Source organism: Rhinichthys klamathensis, unplaced genomic scaffold (genome assembly GCF_029890125.1).
Source record: "Rhinichthys klamathensis goyatoka isolate OS25496 unplaced genomic scaffold, OSU_Roscu_1.1 h1tg000170l_1, whole genome shotgun sequence".
In the NCBI taxonomy this organism is placed as follows: Eukaryota; Metazoa; Chordata; class Actinopteri; order Cypriniformes; family Leuciscidae; genus Rhinichthys; species Rhinichthys klamathensis.
The window spans coordinates 273,337-295,667 of record NW_026606701.1 but is presented as its reverse complement, the minus strand read 5'-3'; the positions used below and the strand labels follow the sequence as shown (position 1 = coordinate 295,667).

The 22,331-nt window shown below is 39.3% G+C and overlaps 1 protein-coding gene across 1 annotated transcript in view; it reads right to left on the bottom strand.

The window, feature by feature from the left end:
• The window catches only part of scfd2 (sec1 family domain containing 2), a 150,135-nt gene that overhangs the window by 22,670 nt on the left and 105,134 nt on the right, over positions 1-22,331 (bottom strand). The window lies entirely within an intron of this gene.

Here is a 22,331-nt window from a genome sequence, read left to right as displayed (position 1 = left end):
TGTCTGTTACAGATTGTTTGATATGTATCGAGTATTTATACTACAGCGAAGTCAAACTGTGAATAGTTGTGATTTGCTGTTCTTTCCTTTGCTTTGGCATTTATGGGGGTTAATGAGCGTATTCCCATAAATGCAAGAAAGCATATTAACGCTGCTTTTGTTATAGTTTTAATCTAAGTAATTCGCTGTAAACATGAATAAAAGCTTCAGTGAGTGAGATCTTTGTCATCAGTAGGCCTAAGCCACTGCATTTTATTTAAAGCATTACACTGCAAGTGACTATGAATACGTTTTTCACTTTATCGAAACAGATGAATGGTGAATAGCCTATAAGACTTATACGCATTCAATTTTTCACATTGTTGGCAAATGTTTAAGACATGTAGCGAGATATTTTATATACATTTTATAAATTATATAGTAAATAAATATATTGATAGAATATATTATATACAATTTTGTTAGGATCTGGGCTGTACATTAGATTGAGTGGTATTACTGAAAGGGAATCAGAGGACAAAAGCTCTTTTCAACGGAAGGCAACAGAGTTAATCAAAATTTAATGTGCACTCACTCAACTCAGACGCTGGTGAATGAGAGAGTGCATGAGAGACTGTGTGTGAGAGAGAGAGAGAGAGAGAGAGAGATAGAGAGAGAGAGAGAGAGAATGTATCAGTTTCATTTTCAGGGCAAAGTTTTTGTGTTTGACAAAAACAAACTTTGTTGTCATTCCAGCAGCACTGACGGTGCTGAAAGCAAAGAGAGACTCAGAGAAGACAAATGGAGGATGGGATAGCAGCAACATGGGTGGGTGAGGCTGGCACATCATCCTGCGTCAGCTGTGGAATGCAAGTGTTGGGTAATGAGAGAGCCACCCATCCTTCAATCAGATCTAAACAATCTTGCACCTGAGCAATAAGACATTCTGCTCGGACTGTTAAACCTCTCTGGCCTTGCCAAACCCGCAGACGCATGGCTAGAGCGGAGCAGTACACTTATGTAAGACTCATATTGATGGTAGAATAAGAACAAGCAACTGATTTCTACCAATGACGAATCACAAAAATCACAGCTCAATTGCTTCACATGATACAGGCAGGGGTTTTCTTTTTTTAGTGAACACAAAATACAGATAAAAAGTATAACTGTGACTGCACTTTTGAGTGTAAAAAATAAATAAAAAAAAAACACCCAAAGAAAAATCCTGTGCAGTACCTTAGGTTGCAAAACCAAGCAGTATTTTGTATCTCATACAACTGTTAAAAAACCCAGGTGAAATTAATTATAAAACAAATACCTACAAAACAAAAAAAAACATTGTAAATGGACAAGATAAACAAAAATAAATAAGTTTTAACCTTTGGTAATGTTTTTTAATTTATAATCTGTTAGGAAAGTCTCTTATGCTCACCAAGGCTGCATTTATTTGATCAAAAATACAGTACAGACTGTAATATTGTGAAATATTACAATTTAAAATAACTTTTCCTTTTTTAATATATTTTAAAATGTAATTTATCCCTGTGATGGCAAAACAGAATTTTCAGCAGCCTTCTTCAGAAATCATTCAAATATGCTGATTTGGTGCTTAAGAAACATTACTTATTATTATCAATGATGAAAACAATCCATAAATGCACAGTGGTTATGCATTGCTTTCCGAGACTCGCACCAACTATCAATTTAGGCTTCTGTGACTGCAGGAATCATGGCCTGGTATTGTTATGTCCCAGGTCTAGGGTCCGAGAAAATAACATAAATAAAGTCGTTACACCTGGACTTCTTGTTTCTTTCTTTTTATTATTTTGAAACAAGTTGTTCAAACTGATACGATCAGCACAAGACAGCAAAAAGGAAGCAAATTAATTTCAGGGCTGGGTCAAAGCCCAAATAACAAACAAAACTGAGACTACCTTGTTTTAGAAAAAATTATTATCCTATCAAAAAAAAAAACGTTTAAACAAAATACAGAGACTAAACTGACTCCCTTACTAGCCAAAAACAAGAGAAAATATAATGTTCACAATAAAGAAAAAATGGCACCCCAACCCCTACAGCTTCCGTGCTGAAGCGCAGTGACATTTACAAGAATTATAATAACAAACAAAAACCCTCAGCCACGTTGAGTGTTAAAAGAAAACCGTGTACAGAAAACTTTACAAAAGAAATGGGGAAAAAAAACAAATCAAGGGGAATAAGGTAAGAGAAAAATAAATAACACAGTATTTATAAAAGTCACTACACGGAGGTAATTCTCTTTCCCACAATAACAACAGCTTCAACGATAGCGCAATGAAATAAAAAGTCACTACACGGTGACTTTGCAGCTATGGAGTATTGTAAACGTGTCACCCTGTGTCACTGCAGAAAGACATATAGGACATAAGGACTTTCTTAGGGTGGATGAATGCTCTTCCCAAGTAAAATACTGCTTTGTGAACCCTCTGTGCCTGCAGTGTGTGTGTGTGTGTGTGTGTGTGTGTGTGTGTGTGTGTGTGTGTCTGTGTGTTTGCAGTTATATAACCAACTCCAAAAAAAAAAAAAAAAAGGTATTGCGGAAACAAAACACAAACAGTCGTGAATGTGTGTGTTTTTTCTAAAGCTATAATCTGCATTCGGTATAAATATTTATGAGGAGAGGCATTTTAACTCTGCCTGAATGGCTGCTGTTTAAACCGCCCAGAGCTGGCTTTCTTGGTCCTGAAAGCCCCTGACTGGTGCTTTTTCTTTCTAGATGGTTCTAGAAATTCTGATTTAAAGCTTGATAATCAAAACATACCCCAAATGAAAGGGAGTGAGTGGATGAGTCAGCCTCTCTTCTCTCTGTGTGTTATGATCATCCTTACGGTCAGCCCAAATATAACTGGTTTCATATTTAGCTTGCTGGCTGTTTGGTGTGATTTGGTTGTTTTCGTTTTTCTTTGTTCTTTTTTTCAAATGCGTGCTATTTACCCTCTTCTGTCTTCTGCTCTTTTCTCTTGCTCTGTTGCTCTTGACAGCAGTGGGAGAGATAAGGATATACCGGTAGTCATGCAGGCAGATTCGGATGTGAATGTTTGTTTTCCAGAAGATGGAAAGGCATGGTAAATATAACATGCCTGAAGAAAATCAAGGCATCTAGGGCGGTAAAACAACTAGTAGCCAAAATAAGTGTACTTTAGTGAGAGTTAACTTGATTGTGCAGCTATAAACCATTTCATAAAAATTGGAGAATCTGTCAAAGGGGTCATTCATTTCACCATCATTTAATTTTCCCCTATAAGGTCTCAACATCTTATTAATGTTTTTGAGCCAAAACCAATTCATAATTTAGTCTTTCTGAAAAAAAAATAAAAAAAATATTTGTATTGATAGGCAAAGAAATGTTGTCCAATGACTTGCTTGCATTATTTAGGCAACATTGTATTTCTTTACGATGCAATAGATTTTATAAAGTAGGCCATGGGAGTGTAAAATTAATGTTAAAAGTTAAGGAATCTTACACTGGTTCACTATAGGCTACTGTACTGTATATGTTTGATTTATAATTTATGTTCCTTAAGACGTGGCTTTAATGGTGTTTTTTGTAATCAGGCTCTCATAAAATTATATCAAAACTTTGATTTGGATTTATCAGCAAATATATTGGTTATCACGTTATATAAAGAATTATCGGTTTTTGTTATAAGCCAAAATTTTCATATTGGTGCATCCCTAATAAACCCAGCTTTTTCCACATATACACTGGCCCTGATTATAATAATACTTACCGTTTGCTCAATTTCTGCGAATAAGTGAATGAATGACCCTCTCTACCTTTTGATGTGGTCTTTGTGAACACTGCTTGCACCAAATGCTGGTTAGGAGACTAACAGTAGATGGATATTATGCATCGGTACTCTACTGCTATTCCTGCAGTTCCTGGATCTGTTGAATTTGAACCACTGAATTTGTGAAGTGAAATAAAATGGACCTATACCTGTTGAATATTATGGTATTGTTGAACAGTCTGAATATTTTGGAAATTAAGTCTGAAAGGTGAATATGGATTATAGAATTTTTAATAATGACATTTTCATTTGAAATATTCACAGCTTAAACATACAACGACACTGAATTTCAGCCCGTCAAAAATGCTAGCCCTGAAAATACAATGCATTAAAATGCAAACACTGGTAATGCAATGCATGTTTTTTTCAATCAGTGCAATTCAACACGCTTTTTTGTTTTAAAGACATTTGTCATTATTTTACTTCCATACAGGAACAACAGTGAAAACTTTGTTTGGGAGACGAACTGAATTGAAATGACGGACTGTTAGTTTCAGCCAATTCACTGAAATATTTTAACTTTCTCACATAAGCCTATTTCCACCTCAGAGCAAATAAATAAATAAATAATTAATTAAATAAAAGAAAGTCAGATCAGGAGAAATTAAGTCACACTGTAATCACAAATAAGACATCATGCATATATAAATGTATTGCCACACAATCACATTGTTCCATCAACAGTTGCCCCTGAGTAAGAAACTGCAAGAGATCTGCAGCAGATGTAATATGTGCGTGTGTTTTCATGTAGACACAGACATTTGACTGCGTGCCAAGAGAAACAGCGTGGCAGTGCAAGAGGGTGTTGGCTGTGGTTTAGATGGTAATGGTGATCACAACACCAAATCCTGAGCCACAGCCAGGTGCTGGTGTGAGAACAGACGGGAGTCACACATACACGTGTGCAATGCATATCCCCCACATTCTCCTCTCACGCAAACCCTTCCCTTTGAAATACAGATGTATGTGCGTAAAAACCTCCAATGTTTGTATACTGATCTCTACCAAAGAGAAGAGCAGAAGATTGACTTCATAAACACCCAAACACACACCCTAGATCTTCTCGAGAGTGTCCGCCTGCTTTAACCAAACAACAGGGAATATGATCCTCAGAGAGAGGACAGTTTATTAGGAAAGATACAAGACACAGAATAGAACAAAAGGTGCATGGATGTGCACATGACTGAAACAAGCATAGTCTGTCCTAATGTGATGAGACAAAAGCAAGCAAGGTTATGACGCAGAACTAACTCTACAGAAAAATTGTATACCAATGTGCTCAGTGGAGTTTGCTTTTTTTAAGGGGGAAAAGTCATTGAATAAAACAGAGTGCGAAATTATTTGTGGCAACCATGACAACACTGAAACTAAAAAAATGTAGCATGCCTTGTACAATCGGTGCATCAGCGTTGAGTGTGGCGTTTTTAAGTTGTTTTTATGTGTTTGATTCAATAGCACTATGGAGTGGAGATGGACTATTATGCGTGAAATTATTTTATTTTGGATAGCGGATTATTTAAATGCCATTTGGGACAGTTTGCATCCGAATAGGATTTACTACGACAGAGAACTGTTGCTGTCATGGGAGAATTTCTATTTACTCGATTTGCTGAAGGAATCAACTCCAAAGCCCACTTTAATGGGAAGAGAAGAGAGAAGAGGTGGGCTACATGAAAGAATGAGAAAGAGACTGTTACCTCACATACCGCTTCCATCTATTTTAGCAAACGCTCGGTCCTCCTTACGCAATAAGTTTTAGGAACTTCACACACATGATAGTTTTCAACGCGAATTTAGTGACAGCTGTTTGCTTGCAATCTCGAAGAAATTGGACTCTGATAAAGAGTTGTTAATTAATGGATTTAGAGGCCCATTTCAAACTGACCGCGACTCTAGGGGGCTGTTTACACCTGGCCACTTCATGCGTTTTCTCAGATCGGATAGCTATCTGATTTATCAAAACGATTCCATTTACACCTGGTCACATAAATGTGTTTTTGCAAAACGGATATAAATCCGATCTTCAATTCCCGCGCTATATGCAGATTTAATGGAGTGCACGTCACCGAAAGCAACAGATATGAGCTGCATTTTATTGATCATCAGCTAATTTCAAAATCAAAGACCGCAATAAGAGAAAGCGGCAACAGCCCTGGTAAGATCATTTCGTTTCTTTACTTTTAATGAAGATGATTAGTGTGTTAAGCGTCTGCGACTTACTTTCACTTTGATTTGCGATAGTTTGCGGCGCGTTGGCTTGATGAATAGACGCTCAGCTGCTCATCTGCGGTAATGCGTGTTGCAGTAGCGACGTCATATCTGATTATAACATGACATATAGCCTATATAACATGCTCTCACACGTTTATTTTTTGCCATTTTTGTGAGGAGTGAAATTTACATATGTGGTTTCAACAACCAGATGCATTTACACTTGTCCAGTTGCGTCTGGAATGCGGCCCAGACCTTCTCCTGAAGTGGTTTGAGCGATCGGATTTAAATCCGTCTCGAATGCGTTTCAGAGGGCATTTACACCTGGTCTTTTCACGATCGGATAGCTATCCGATCACAGAAAAGGCATGAAGTGGCCAGGTGTAAACAGCCCCTAGGATAACTGGCAAGTCGCAAGGCGGTGAAGTATGTTTATATGTGAAGGAGGACTGATGCAAGACTGTTATTGTGAGAGAGCATTTATGCACCAAGGACATTCATTAAAGGCGAATGTGAAGTCGGATACGGAGCATATCGAGAAGAGTTTGATGAAATACCAGTTATTATCCCTGGATGCTCCGATTTTTATCATGGGTGATTTAAATAACTGTGTATTTGAAAACATATATGCATGGGTATGTCACGTGTCCAACTATAGGCACAAAATGACTTTGGACCGATGTTATGGCTCTATTAAGGGAACTTATCTTATTAAGGGAACACATCTTTTTCAGCAACATTTGATCCATTAACAACACTTTCTTTTCTCTTCTATATCTATACAAAGAAAATAAATAAATAAATAAATAAATAAATATACACTGCGTTAGTCTAAACTGGGAAGGGGCATTGCACTTACATATTTTTGTCCAATTGTTAGTTTAACTGCTTCTATTCCTTTCCTCATAAGTCGCTTTGGATAAAAGCATCTGCTAAATGATTAAATGTAAATGTAGCCTAAATATAAATGTAAGGGAGCATACAAAGCTACCTGACCTCCATTGAGTTTGTCAGATCACAATTGTATTCATCCTATTCCATATTATAGTACTGAATTGAAGAGGGGAAAAGTTCAAACAAAAACTGTGAAATCTTGGACTGATGATGCTATTGAGAGGTTACGAGGATATTTTGATTGCACCATGTGTTTATGGATTCATCTGCTGATATTGATGAGCTTAATGATGTGGTTAGTTCCTGGGTAACTAATTGTGTTGACCCTGTAATTCCTGAACAAGTTCTTAAGGTATATCCAAACAGTATGCCATGGGTGAGCAGGAATCTTAAGTGTTTATTGATTAAGAAAATAACTGCCTTTCAACGAGGGGAAGTAAAAAACGTACAGAAATTGATTAGACTTGAATTTAAGTAGGCAAAAAGAAGTTATAAGGATAAAGAGTCTAAATTAAGAACAAATTGTATGGGCTCAGCATGGGATAGTCTTAGTTAATGACAGACATAAATAACAGATCTAGAAAAAGAGTGAAAGTAATCAGTTATGAGTTAGTGTTCTTGCTGAGGATTTTAATAAGTTTTATGCTAGATTTGAAGAGCAGAATGGTAGCATAAGGAATGTAGAGTTATATAACTCTCCTCAAGATGAAAGCCTACCTGTTTCTTTTAATGTGGAATGTGCAGTTAAAATGTTTAAACAGTGTAAGATAAAAATGGGTTCTGGTCGTGATGGAATAAGGGGTAGGGTGCTAAAACAGTGTGGAGAGCAACTGGGTCCAATTTTTACTTATATTTTAAATTGGTCTCTTGAGATTCAGTATGTACCAAAACTCTGAAAGCAGTCTATTTTTATCCCAGTAGCAAAAAATAATAGTCCCAAAGGCTTGACAGATTATAGACCAGTTCCTTGACCTCACTTGTAATGAAGGTATTCAAGAAATTAGTAAAGGTATTATTGGAAAAAACGAAACCATTTCTCGACCGGATGCAATTTGCCCACAGGGCGGGGAGAGGCGTGCAGGATGCGACACTGACCTTTACTGGATCTGTACGTCACAATATGGTAGAAATGACCTGTCTTTAATATTTTTAACTTTTTACTTTAATATTAGGATTATTTCTTATCTTTACATTGTCCTTTTCTATTATTTTCCCTTTAATGTTCTATATTTCTTTATACTCTATCTAAACTATTTTCTGTATTTAAATAAGTCAAAAATACTAAATAGCTTATAATATATTTTCCCACTGATTACTTGTACCTCAGTACCTCACTTGTATTGCATGCTTGTTCATTTATTGTTATGAGCTGTCTTAAATAGAACAATAGTGAATCAGAAACCCTGTAATCAATACAGGTGGAAAGAACCTGACAGAACAAAAGAACATTCCTTTACTTCATTCCCCCCACAGACAATCTCATGAATGCAATAAAGTCTAGTCTAAACTGTAATAAACAGAGTCATCTCCCTGACAACTAAAAATGGCTCCATCCTCAAAGGAATGTAGAAACCTTTATGAACTTCCTTCTTTTCTCCAGCCCTGTCTTCTTTCCCTCCTCACAAAGTCACACCAGCTTCAGTCTCAAGCCTCTTTCAGAGGAATTCAGTCTCTGGTACTATTAATAGCGATGCTTTTTTTTTAGTAACAGACTAAAAAGGTGATGAAGAGGAGGATATGCGTGTGTGCATTCATGCATTGAGTCTGTGAATCACAGTGCTGGCTTCTTGGCCTGGGAATAAAAGAAGAACATCTCTGTATAATGTTAATCCGTAATGGAATTCTGGTTTAGACCTGGGAATGCTGCTGCATATGCTATTGGAATCCAAACACAGCATTGTAAGAAAGTGAAAGAGTAAGAATGCAGTGGAGCTGAATGACAGTTGAGGTTGACAGTCTTTGAGAAGTTATATTATGACTTATATTTGGTGAAGGATTCATCAGACTGATTCAAACCAGTAACTTGTCTTTTTGAACTATTTATTTAAATAACTCATAAGAGTAATTTGTTTGGAAATCAGACTACACTCTTCATAGTACTGTGTGTTTTTGATTCACCAGATGAACCAGTTAAGAATCATGTGTTTGGTGCTGTATGTTTTTATTCTCGTACAAGAGCTAGCTCAAGTGAGTCACTTAGGCAAAATATGAATTTATCAGTATCAGATGATAATGTCATGGTCCTTTGATATCTACCAATGTACTAAATGATTACCATATTAATTTACAATGGGTATTTATGTTGTGCTCCAATGTACTTTAAAGATTACCATGGTATATATATCCTATATAACATGGTATTTTTTGTCAGTAACAGAGGAATCCTTAATACTTAGTTCAGTAAAGTCTACAAACTGTTGAAAGCCATAGCAATGAGTATTAAACATATGAGAGCTTAAAATGTTTAAAATCTTAAGCAAAAAATTCCACATTTCTTTGCTAATCCCCTTATCAAGATCCAACGGAAAAGACTAAACTAAGCCTGGCTCAGGCAATTGTTTAAATGACAGAAAAATGCCACACATTCCCATTCTAACGACAGACTGATGCTGAGTCTTACTTCCATTCACTCAGCGCAGCATTCTTGCACCTCTAATCTGTACCAGAACATTTTATAACTTAGTAATGATATACAGATACACATCATTTGTGTGTTTAAGAGTTTAAGAAAGAAGAAATGGCTGCGTGTGTGAGGGAGAAAGAGAAAAAGACAAAGGTGAAGGGAAGGAGAGAGATTTTGTGAAGGTGAAAATAAGGGTAGAGGCATGTAGCCATTGCAAAGTGACACTTAACTTTTTCAAAACTGCAAAAAGTCCTCATCAGACTAATCACTGTGCTCTTCAGAGAGATCCTCCTGCATCATGTCCTGAGAAAACACTCATTACACTTTGAGAGAGATATCCAGAATAATGCCATCAACATTCCATAAGGTTGGCAGCAACCTTACATTATTCAACCAGCTCTGTCAGCAGTTTAAGAAGTCTTCAACACCTCCAAATAATCAACAGCAGTGCTGGCTCACATTCGGCATTCCAGAAGTGCCAAACAATATTCTAACATTCCATACTTTACACTTTACCACCGCCAAGGGTCCTGTTTTAGGGAGAATTTTCTTCAGTTTTAGGAAGTTTTGTCCACAGTTTCTCCCTGGAGGAGTTCTAGAAGTGGAAAGCAGGACAAAATCTCAAGCCTTGGAGAACGGGAAAATTACAATAAAAACCATTTGGTTTATTGACCAAATAACTTACTTAAATTAACTTACCCATTAGACAAAATATAGCCAGTAATTTCATGTAATAGGTCCACAGTAATCAAAACAGAACCATTGCGCTTCTCCAAGCAATACACAGTAATGTTCTGCTTCTGAATGAATAAATGTTTTTGAACGGTTAGGCTGAGTGAATGATTCAATGAATCAACTCACGCATCAAATCAATAACTCATAAAAATAATCACTTGTCACCCCCTACTGCTGTATCGAAGTAACCTGCAGAAAGTCAAAGCAAAATTCCCACCAATATACACAAACTCTCTGCCATTTAAATATGGAAATTCAACATGTATTCAACACTTTCAAGAGTTCAATAGTGTGATATGGCGCTTTTCCACTGCTGGTACGGCTCGGTACGGTTCGACTCGGCGCGGAACGGTTCGGCTCGCTTCGCTTTTCCACTGCGTGGTACGACTCGACTCGGTACGGCACGGTTCGGTTCGCTTTTCCACCGCAGTTAGTACCCCTTCAAGTGGGTGGGACTGATCGTTATTTTGTCCCTACACTGTTTGTAGGTCCGGTGATAGCCGTGTGCGGCTAAGAGCTGAGCTACTTCTTGGAACACTTTTTTATTCCGTTTTGCCCCATCCAGCTCTCGCTGGATCCGCTCCTCGGCAACCAACGAGAGGAACGTCTGCACCTCGTCCACTGACCACGATTCAGCCATTTCTTTTTAAAGTTTTGATCTCTTTTTTTTCCAAGAAAGTAAAAAACAGATGCTACCGCGTTGGCTGTTGTCTACTGGTTATTTAAATCTAGTGGGTTTAGTGTCTCATGTCGCAAATCCAATGACGCTGGTAGTGACGATTCTGTCTGACCAATCAGTGATCTGCAGTGTTTTTACGTCACATTTTAGTACCGGTACGGTACGCTTGGAACCTCAACAGACCAGGTACCATTTAAAGCGAGCCGAAGCGAGCCGTACCGTACCATGCAGTGGAAAAGCACCACAAGTGGGCTGTACCGAACCGAACCGTACCGTACTATGCAGTGGAAAAGCGCCAAAGCGTGCCGTACCGAACCGTACTATGCAGTGGAAAAGCGCCAATAGTGCTTCTGTACAGTGAAAAAAAAAAAAAAAAAAAAAAAAAATGTTTTTTTTCCTGGCTCTGAATTGCTTATTGGAAGGCAGTGCTGGAGAAGTGTGATGACAAGAAGCTGTGGTGTCACTAACAATGTCACCTGAGCAACTTGCAGTCACCTATTACTTTCCACTGAAAGATGGATGAACCAAGTGAAGGTGGTGAAAAACTGCGATATTGAGCCTGGGAACATTCTTGACATCCTCTGTTGGTCCACAATCATCCGTATTGTCGTCAACGGGTTCAGCTGCAGGTGGCTGTGGTCACACTAGCATCCAAATGGCTAAATGGAAAATGAATCACAGCCTGCTCGGCACCCATGGTTCCAACTCGACTGACCTTATCTGCACATGCAATCCACCTTGTTATAGTCAAGAACATACAGCTCAAGATCATAAGTGAGATCAATACTCCAGCCTTGAACAAAACACAAGCCAGGTCTCTCAAGGGCACAACACCAGACTATGACAGAGACTGTTCACAATTTTGTATATTTGTATATATTATATAACTTTTTACATGTTTGGATATACAATGAAATACACAATATTGACAGCACGTGAAACATAAAAGCATCAACATAAGCACATCTTTATATATGTGTATCTTTTTAACTTGTATGTTGATGAGCTCTCTGTCTGCTTGAATTTGTGTAACACTGGGTGTATGATAGGTAACACTCTAGTGAATCATATTATGTATGCAGATGACCTTGTGGTCTTCAGTCCTAGCAGTGCTGGTCTTCAACAGCTTCTTAATGTTTGCTCTGACTATGGAACTGTTCATGACATAAAATTTAATACAGACAAGAGTGCGGTGATGATTTGTAGAACAAAGGAGGATAAATGTCAAATGTTTCCTCCTTTTAAATTGGCAGGTAATACCTTGATAGTTTTGAGCAAATAGAAGTATCTTGGGCATCTCATTACAGACCAGTTGAAGGATGACCTTGACGTTTATAGGCAATGCCGCTCTATATATGTTCAGGCGAATAGTTTGGCTCGTAAGTTTGGTGGGTGCACAGATAGAGTGAAAGTTGCTTTGTTCAGAGCTTACTGCACTCCTCTCCACAATGCCCACTTGTGGTCTAGTTTCAGCAAAGCTAGCTTGCATAAACTTCAGGTAGCTTACAACGATGCACTGAGAATTCTGCTGAGAAGACCACGCTGGTGTAGTGCCAGTGAGATGTTTGTGGCTGCAGGTGTTAATACTCTGCAAGCCACATTGAGAAATGTTATGTACAAGTTTATATGTCGGCTGAATAACTCAGAGAATTATATAATTGTGGCATTGACCAATATCAAGTTTAGCACTACTTGGTATAAGTCCAAGTTATGGAAGCATTGGTATAGTTGTCTCCTCTGAAGTTGTATTTTTTTTATTTTTTATTATTATATTGTATTGTATTGTGTGTTCTGTCTTGTTTGTTTTATCTGGACCGGTGAGTCTGTAATAAAGTTTTATTATTATATTATTATATATACTGTATATATATATATACACTCACCGGCCACTTTATTAGGTACCCCATGCTAGTAACGGGTTGGACCCCCTTTTGCCTTCAGAACTGCCTCAATTCTTCGTGGCATAGATTCAACAAGGTGCTGGAAGCATTCCTCAGGGAGTTTGGTCCATATTGACATGATGGCATCACACAGTTGCCGCAGATTTGTCGGCTGCACATCCATGATGCGAATCACCCGTTCCACCACATCCCAAAGATGCTCTATTGGGTTGAGATCTGGTGACTGTGGAGGCCATTTTAGTACAGTGAACTCATTGTCATGTTCAAGAAACCAATTTGAAATGGTTTATCTGAATATCTGCCGTCTTAAGGGTTGGAGTCTGTTTGTTATTGTAGCACTTAAGTACTGCTGTTCATAACAGCTAGTTTCGATTTGGGCCATTGTCGGGATACTTGCTTTCGCTGTGCTAATTGCAAGGGCTGTTAAAGCAGATATAAATTAGAAGTAAATTCAGGTGAAAGCCAGGACAGCAGTCACTCGGTGAGAACGTCAAGAGCGCGTAAGTTGTTTTTTCTTAATATACAGTTCTCCTGTTGCTCTGTTTACCATTTGTCAAGTAAGTAGGGCTATTTTCGATTCTTTGCTTCTTTGTAATTTTTATCTTCACTAAATATCTTTATTTTAATTAGTCGCGTTCCTATTTTGAATATCTGCCGTCTTAAGGGTTGGAGTCTGTTTGTTATTGTAGCACTTAAGTACTGCTGTTCATAACAGCTAGTTTCGATTTGGGCCATTGTCGGGATACTTGCTTTCGCTGTGCTAATTGCAAGGGCTGTTAAAGCAGATATAAATTAGAAGTAAATTCAGGTGAAAGCCAGGACAGCAGTCACTCGGTGAGAACAGACTTACAACTCCCATGAACATCCCCCACACCATTACACCACCACCACCAGCCTGCACAGTGGTAACAAGGCATGATGGTTCCATGTTCTCATTCTGTTTAAGCCAAATTCTGACTCTAACATCTGAATGTCTCAACAGAAATCGAGACTCATCAGACCAGGCAACATTTTTCCAGGCTTCAACTGTTCAATTTTGGTGAGCTCTTGCAAATTGTAGCCTCTTTTTCCTATTTGTAGTGGAGATGAGTGGTACCCGGTGGAGTCTTCTGCTGTTGTAGCCCATCCGCCTCAAGGTTGTGCGTGTTGTGGCTTCACAAATGCTTTGCTGCATTCCTCGGTTGTAACGAGTGGTTATTTCAGTCACTGTTGCCCTTCTATCAGCTCGAACCAGTCTGGCCATTCTCCTTTGACCTCTGGCATCAACAAGGCATTTCCGCCCACAGAACTGCCGCTCACTGGATGTTTTTTCTTTTTCGGACCATTCTCTGTAAACCCTAGAGATGGTTGTGCGTGAAAATCCCAGTAGATTAGCAGTTTCTGAAATACTCAGACCAGCCCTTCTGGCACCAACAATCATGCCACGTTCAAAGTCACTCAAATCACCTTTCTTCCCCATACTGATGCTCGGTTTGAACTGCAGGAGATTGTCTTGACCATGTCTACATGCCTAAATGCACTGAGTTGCCACCATGTGATTGGCTGCTTAGAAATTAAGTGTTAACGAGCAGTTGGACAGGTGTACCTAATAAAGTGGCCGGTGAGTGTATATATATATATATATATATAAAGATGTGCATATGCTTTGCATTGTCACCTCTTCTCATCCAAAATCCTTAAGACACAGACGCCAGTGTTGAGTGAAACTGTAGGACAAGGTCATGACCTAAGCTCACCTTTGAATATATATCTGAAAAGTCTCAAGATTCAGAACAAATGATAAAGGCAGGAAATTGGTGTTGATCGCTGAAGCTAAACTGTTATGCAGGAAACAGGAGAATTCCGGCAGGAACACTTCAACCCTCTTTACTTCTGCTACTCTAATCCTTTAAACCATAACCGCCTGGCCCTGATGCGAGACTCATAATAATCCTTTTAAATCATGGCTGGATGAGAGAAAATAAGTGAGAGAGAACAAAAAACAAAGAGGAAGAAGAGCGAGAGTTACGGTATGTGATATATCGCTTCAGTATACAGTATGTGTGTGTAACATACTGTACCAAGTCACGTAGAAAGGAAGTTTTATTTGGAGCAATGAAGATCAAAGTTTTTTGTTCAAATCCCACATATGAAGAACTAACCTGATTAAAAACATGAAAAGAGAGCCCCCCCCCACCCCCCCCCAAAACAAATAATAATAATATTTATAATATATAAATATAAGCATTGCTCATATTAGTCCACTGTCATATTCTTATTGGTTGACTGTTCACAGGTGTTTCTTGTTAGTCATTAGTCTTAGTGTGTAAATAGCCCTCATGTTTCCATTGTATCTTGTCTAGTTTTGTTTGTGTAACCGCTGTTGGTGAGTCTCATATGTAACCATGTTTTTTCTCATGTCCGTGCCCCCATTGATTTCCATAGTAGGAAAATATATACTATGGAAGTCACAAAGCAACTGTTTGGTTAGCCACATTCTACAAAATAACTTTTATTTTCAACAGAAGAAAGAAACTTATTTGGGTTATAAAATACTTGAGAGAGTAAATTATGATAATTTTCATTTTGGGGGGGGGAACTTTCCTTTTAATGTTAATAAAACAACAAAAGACAATCTCAAACCTTGGAGACTGGGAAACAAAAAAATTGTTGAGTAAAATTACTTAGCCAGTCCCAGAGGCACAGTAAAAAAAACAAATAATTAACAGTGGATATAAGATCATTTGAAGGTAATGTAAATGTAAATAGGAGCAAACTATTGCGCTTCTCCAAACAACACATGCTGCTGGTGTCCGTGCCGGTGTGTCTGTGTCCGTGCAGGTGCCCGTGTCCATGCCGGTGCCCGAGTCCATGCCGGTGTCAGTTACAGTGCCCATGTTCATGCCCGTGTCCTTGTCCATGTCCGTGCCCATGCTGGTGTGACCGTTCCGGTGCCCGTGTCCATGCTGGTGTGACCGCTCCGGTGCCCGTGTCCAAGTCCGTTCTGGTGTCCATGTCCATCCCGGTGTATCTGTGGCTGTGCTGGTGTCCGTTTCGGTGCATGTGTTCAAGTCTGTGCCTGTGTCCATGTCCGTGCCGGTGTCCGTTCCGGTGCCCATGTCTGTGCCGATTCAGGTGTCCGTGATGGTGCCTGTGCCAGTGTGTCCATGCCGGTGCCCCATGTCCGTTCCGGTGCCCTAGTCAATGTCCATGCCGGTGTCCGTGTCCATGTCCGTGCCCAAGCTGGTGTGTACTGGCCGGTGTCCGTTCCAGTGCCCGTGTCCATGTTGGTGTGTCCGTTCCAGTGCTCGTGTCCATTTCTGTGCCAGTGTCTGTGTCGGTGCCCGTTTCCATGCCCGAGCCGGTGTGTCCGTGCCAGTGTCCGCACTGGTGTCCATGTCCGTGCCGGTGCCCATGCGTGTGTCCGTGCCGGTGTCCATTCCGGTGCCGGTGTCCTTGTCCGTGCCGGTGCCTTTGTCCATGTCCATGCTGGTGTGTCCATTTTGGTGCCCGTGTCCATGTCTGTTCTGGTGCCCATGTCCATGTCCATGTCGGTGTGTCCGTGCAGATGTCTGTGGCGGTATCCATGTGCGTGCCAGTTCCGGTGTCCGTTCCGGTGTCCGTTCCGGTGTCCATGCCGGTGTCCGTTCCGGTGCCCTTGTCCATGCTGGTGCCGGTGCCGGTGTCCGTTCCGGTGCCCTTGTCCATGCCGGTGCCCGTTCAGGTGCCCTTGTCCATGCCGGTGCCCGTGTCCATGTCCGTGCCCATGCTAGAGTTCGTGCCAGTGCCGGTGTCCATGCCAGTGTCCGTTCCAATGCCCGTGTCCATGCCGGTTCCGGTGTCCGTGTCTATGTTCCGTGCTGGTGTGTGTGCCAGTGTCCGTGTCGGTACCGGTGTGTCCATGCCGGTGTTGGTATTGGTGCCGGTGTCCGACAATGTCCTTGTCGGTGTCCATGCCAGTGCGTCTGTGCCGGTGTCTCTATTATTTTGAAATTCTCATAGTCATGTTTCCTGTTTGTCATGTGTTTCTCTTGTGCAATATCACGATTTTTGATCGTGGGTGATTAAAATGTCTCCACGATCTGCTTCTGAAAAAATATCGTAGTATCGTGCTACAGTGCATTTTATCAGTTGCAGTTTTGGCGTCTCCGTCCCTATATACTGCACAATGAGACGTACATTCACATCACATGTTAACGCAGAGGTCAAGTTACAATCACGGGATACTGCAATTCCCAAAAGTTCATTATTTGCATGCGTTTGAAAGCCTTGCCGTATAAACATTTCATTCACGTGTTAATGCGCTGTTCTAAAGTGCGCTTTTCTGAGCGCATACACCCGAAGCACACATGCATTTAAAAGCCTGTCAAACAGCGCCTGGTTACTGGACTAAGTTATCTTTCGAGTCTTGTCTTATTGGGTTAATACTGTCAAATACACACAAGATTTACATAATCAAAATCACAAACATATGTGAGAAATTCGGGTGAGTGTCATATGCGTTTATATTAGATGCGTGGCGGTCTTAAAGTGACAGTAGCCTAACAGTAAACATGCTGTCGCTTGTCGTTAAAGGGATAGTTCACCCAAAAATGAAAATTCTGTCCTTATTTACTCACTCTAATGTTGTTCCAAACCGGTATTCCTTTATTTATTGTGCTGAAAACAAAAGAAGATATTTTGAAGAATGTGGCTAACCAAACATTTGCTGGTCCCTATTGACTTCCATAGTAGGAAAATATACTACAAAATAACTTTTTTCAACAGAAGAAAGAAACTTATTTGGGTTTAAAACAACTTGAGAAAGTAAATGATGACAATTTTCATTTGTGGGGGAACTATCCCTTTAATGTTATTAAAACAACATAAAACAAAGAGAAAAATCACTCACTGCTCTGAGAACTTTAATAGTAGCTTTAATAAGAATCAATGCATAATTTATGTTTTATTTTTATATTTGTTAATTTAATTTATTTAAATGTTAAATACACTTACTGTAGCTGAAAAAAACTAAGCACTGTTATATTATATGCTGTGTATATGGTATATGTAATGTGTATCTTTGTTCTTATCTTTTACTAACAAAGAAAATTATGACAAAGATTTTTATCTTCGCCACTTTGGCCTAAATGTCTGCCATTCTTTTTTTATTTTATATTTTGAATACCTTGTAAGACTTTGTTTTTAAAATAGGGACATTAGTTTGGCTGTAATGCTCAGTCACTTGCAAAATAGTAAAACCAACATGAAAAAGAATCATAATAAAATCGTGATATGATATTTTTGCCATATCATCCACCCCTAGTCCACGCCTGTGTGTACTAGTAAGCAGAAGGGCCTTCCATCTATGAGTGTTTCCTTGAGAGCTAAACAACACATCAAGACACTAGCTATGTTTCCATCCACACGTTTTTCGTTTATCCGAATTAAGTGATATCGAATGAAAAATGCCTTATGGAAACAGTAAAACTCTATTGAATTTCATGAATATCAACTCAAATGAAATACGTTCGGTCTCATCGGATTTTATCTTGATCGATATACGGCTTATGCGATAAACGCTGATGGAAACGTTATTTGCCGAATAAATAATGAATTGCGATTAAGTTTTATGTCATTTTATGGTTGCAACACGCCACAAAACAGAGAAGAAGTTTTAGTTCATTTCCGCCCAGTATTTCCACTCTGTTTGCGCACACATGGCGGTTGTCAATAAAGACAGATGTAACTGGACAAAGCAAAACAAATGCTTCAACCAAAGGGTTTCCGTGAGGTGTCTCTGAACCGCGAACTCCCAGAACTCTTTGGAGCGCTGTCGTTCCCAGACCACAGGCTGCCTCCGTTGTCGTCGGGCATTTACGTGCATCTGCATCATCAGCAATGTGTTGATAGCGTCGTTGTTTTCTTTTTATAGCTTGTTATTACATGGCTTGGTTGAATTCTAATGTAGAATACGCACAACCGACACATCCGGGAACTTAACTGTCAATTTCGTCCCCGCCCCTTTTAGGGGGAAAACAAACTATACTTCCCATAGACTTCAATACAAAATAACGGCAAAAACCAACGTCCGTACACAGCCGACAGGCGTAAATAACTTAATAAATCACTTATATAAAACATGTCAAGTAATTATATGTCCACCCTGCCTGCCATAGAGCGTGAAAAATACATACACAAACTTAATTTGGTCAATTTAAAAACATGTCTCTTTATTCTCCCAGCGTCAAATTTGGTGTAACAACCCCACCCAGCGGGGTTAAATGTATTATAAGATATATTATAATGTATATTATAAAACAAAATATATACATTTAAAGATGTTTACTTTAAAAAATGAAGTAAAATCATTCACTGGCTTACCATGATGACTCGATGAGGTACGACTACGAGTAAATGTCCGGGTAAGACCATAGACAGTAAAAGAAAGACACCTCTGGCCACTGGGTGGGGTTTATACACCAATTTGACGCTGGGAGAATGAAGGAACATGTTTATAAATTGACCAAATTAAGTTTGTGTATGGCAGTGTTCAGACTCTATGGCAGGCAGGGTGGACATATAATTACTTGACACGTTTAATCTTAGTGATTTCTTAAGTTATTGACGCCTGTCGGCTGTGTATGGACGTTGTTTTGTGACGCTATTTTGTATTGAAGTCTATGGAAGTCTAGTTTATTTTCCCCCAAAAGTGGGCATGAATCTGTTCAGAGACATTCTATGACGCAGCGCCGGTTGTGCGTATGCGGTCTGTTATTTCCTGCTAAGTATAACCAGAGACTATTTATATAGAGACATGCCACTTCATCAATCCTTAATACAACTATATAGGGAAAACCCTTAACGCCAAAGATGGCGGTTGTATGCACATGCCCCGCCCCTCCCGCTGGAAAGCCAATCGTCTGCTTTTAACAGTCAAGCCGGGAAACATTTAAGCCTATCGTCCGGTTCCACTGACGCATGCGCACAGTTGAGGTTTGCGACAGCGGAAAATACGTTACTGTTTGAAAAGGCGGCAGATTTGATATGCAGTGTATGTGTTGTGTAAATATCAGACATCCCAAGTCTCCCGGAAGTTCCGGGAGTCTCCCGCAGATTGATAGCGGCTCCCTGATGGCCGCAAATTAGTTCAAATCTCCCGGAATCTAGAGCGAGCTCGCAAGAGCTTGCACATACTGTGCTTCAAACTGTGTAGTGCGCACGAGAGAGAGAGAGAACCCTTGCGCATGCGTAGGATAACCTGTGGGGGGAAAAGGCGTTTTAAACCTTATTTTGGGGCAAAGTCATCAAACTTTTTCAGCGATTTTTATTATATTTTACTGCTATTTCTATACATGCAGTTTTTATGTCCCGGTGACCAGTGAAAGTGCAGTTCTGACTCTCTGCCCATTCATTTAGATAGGAGCCTGGTCTTGTTAGTCCGAAATAGCTGCCCGGAGGCGTTGCCAAGATGGCTGCCGAGTGGCATGACTTGCCTAAAATGACTTTGGTATAACACCAGTGGCAGTCTTAACATAGAGGCATAGGTAGGCGGCTGCCCAACCAACCTAAAAAAATTGAAAAGAAAAAGCCCCTTATCATCATGAACACTTCAAAAGCATAGTAAATGTTATTAATATTCTTAAGAAATACGTTGAAATGTTGAAGTAGTAGTTAAAATGTCCAGTTCATGGTTATCTGTCCCTACACATAACACCCCCTACTTTCACAATAAAATGGACTAGTCTGTAACGGTGCGCGGCGCGAAACCGCGAAAGATAAACATGACAGGAGGACTGGGAAGGACACAACCAAGCAAGACGAGTCTAAACGCGAAAATGAAACGAAGTTACCCAAGCGGCTTAAATAAAAGAAAAAAGACAAAAGATGCCGATGTATATTTGGCAACGCTGCCCAAAATGACAAACTTTTTTACGCCTACTGTTGGGGATACATGCCGCTACAGCAGCAGCTGTCTGTGAAGTGACGCTAGTTGAGGATAACGGTAGAGATCCTGTTAGACAGAAAGGGCAAAAGTAAATATGACATTTATTATGGGTTTATCTGATGATTGTTTTAAGTTCACGTAAATTAAAAGTTGTTATATATTTTTTGAAGCCTCAAAAATTTAATTTTTTTTGCTTTCAATTACACTGAAATGTTGGATGGCTATAATTAATGTTTAAAATTAGGGGGGGGGGGATTATTTTTATCCAGACATCAAAAGCTGTATTAGTATCATTGATATCGACCTTCATTCATAAAAAGATGCCATTAAACAAGTATTTATAATATACTGTCTTTATGTTGTCTCTACATTCATTTGTAGATTAACTGTGAAATTATTACATTATAAAATATATAAACTAATACAAACCTATAAAAATGTTTGTTTGTAGAATGTTTGAAATGTCAATCTAATGTGCAATGCCAATTGCAACCTCACTCACTTATACATTACAAAGTAAATTATTCATCTTGGCAATATTTGCTAATATGGCTGTTTGTGGAGGTTTACCCTAACTACTTGTCTTGCTCGTTATATTTGATATTGATTTGACCTTAAAAAAAGAATAAACAGTGCTGGGTTTCCTGGCATTTTGGCAAAGACAGGTGTTATCTGAAACCTTATTCGCTGTTGGGGAAGGTTTTTTTTCTCCTCTCCAACCTTTACTTCCCCATAGATTAGCTTTTCCTACCATTCAGTCGGTAATTTTTTTTTCATTCTCATAAAGATGGGACGGGGGGGCCCCCATACGTACGTTCGCTTTGGGCCCCCAATTTGCTAAATCCGCCACTGTATAACACACCGTTGCCATGAAAAACAGAGCGTTGCCATGGACGCTTTTCAGAGACGGAACGGACTATTTTCTTTAGCGGAAGCAATACAATCGTTTTTAAATCAATAAACTCCTTTTTAAATCAATATTTTGTGTCAAATTATAGATTTATTTGGTAGGTAGCCATGTAATAAGCGGGATAATGTATAGCGAGGCGGTTGTTATAGCGAATACAACCCCTTCAGGCTAACAACCACCTCGCTATACATTTTCCCTTACATATGTCGCTATCAGCTGGCACATAAGCACTATTAGGCTACAACTTGTGCAATATTAATCATTTGTTGGTAGATGGCGCGATCCATTTTGTCTAGCAAAACTTTGTTCGCAAATGTTTGCTTGAATGTTGTGCGATTCAGTGCGAAAATGAATGGAAACACCTTAAAATGTCTCAAATCAATTCGATATACCAATTTGATCGCAAAACAGCATGTAACGTCATTACGCACAGGTTTTTATTCGCTTTAAAGCCGTTGGATGGAAACACACTTTCACCAGCTTTATTCACATGAGGTTTTTTTTTACCGAACTTCAGATAATTCGATTGACAAGTGGATGGAAACTTGACTAATGATATAGTTCAGGTATCCACACCAACATGATCACAAAGCCCTGTCTGTATGCTTATTTACCATATACATGGACACTGTATAGAAAATAGAGCCTAAATACACACACTCA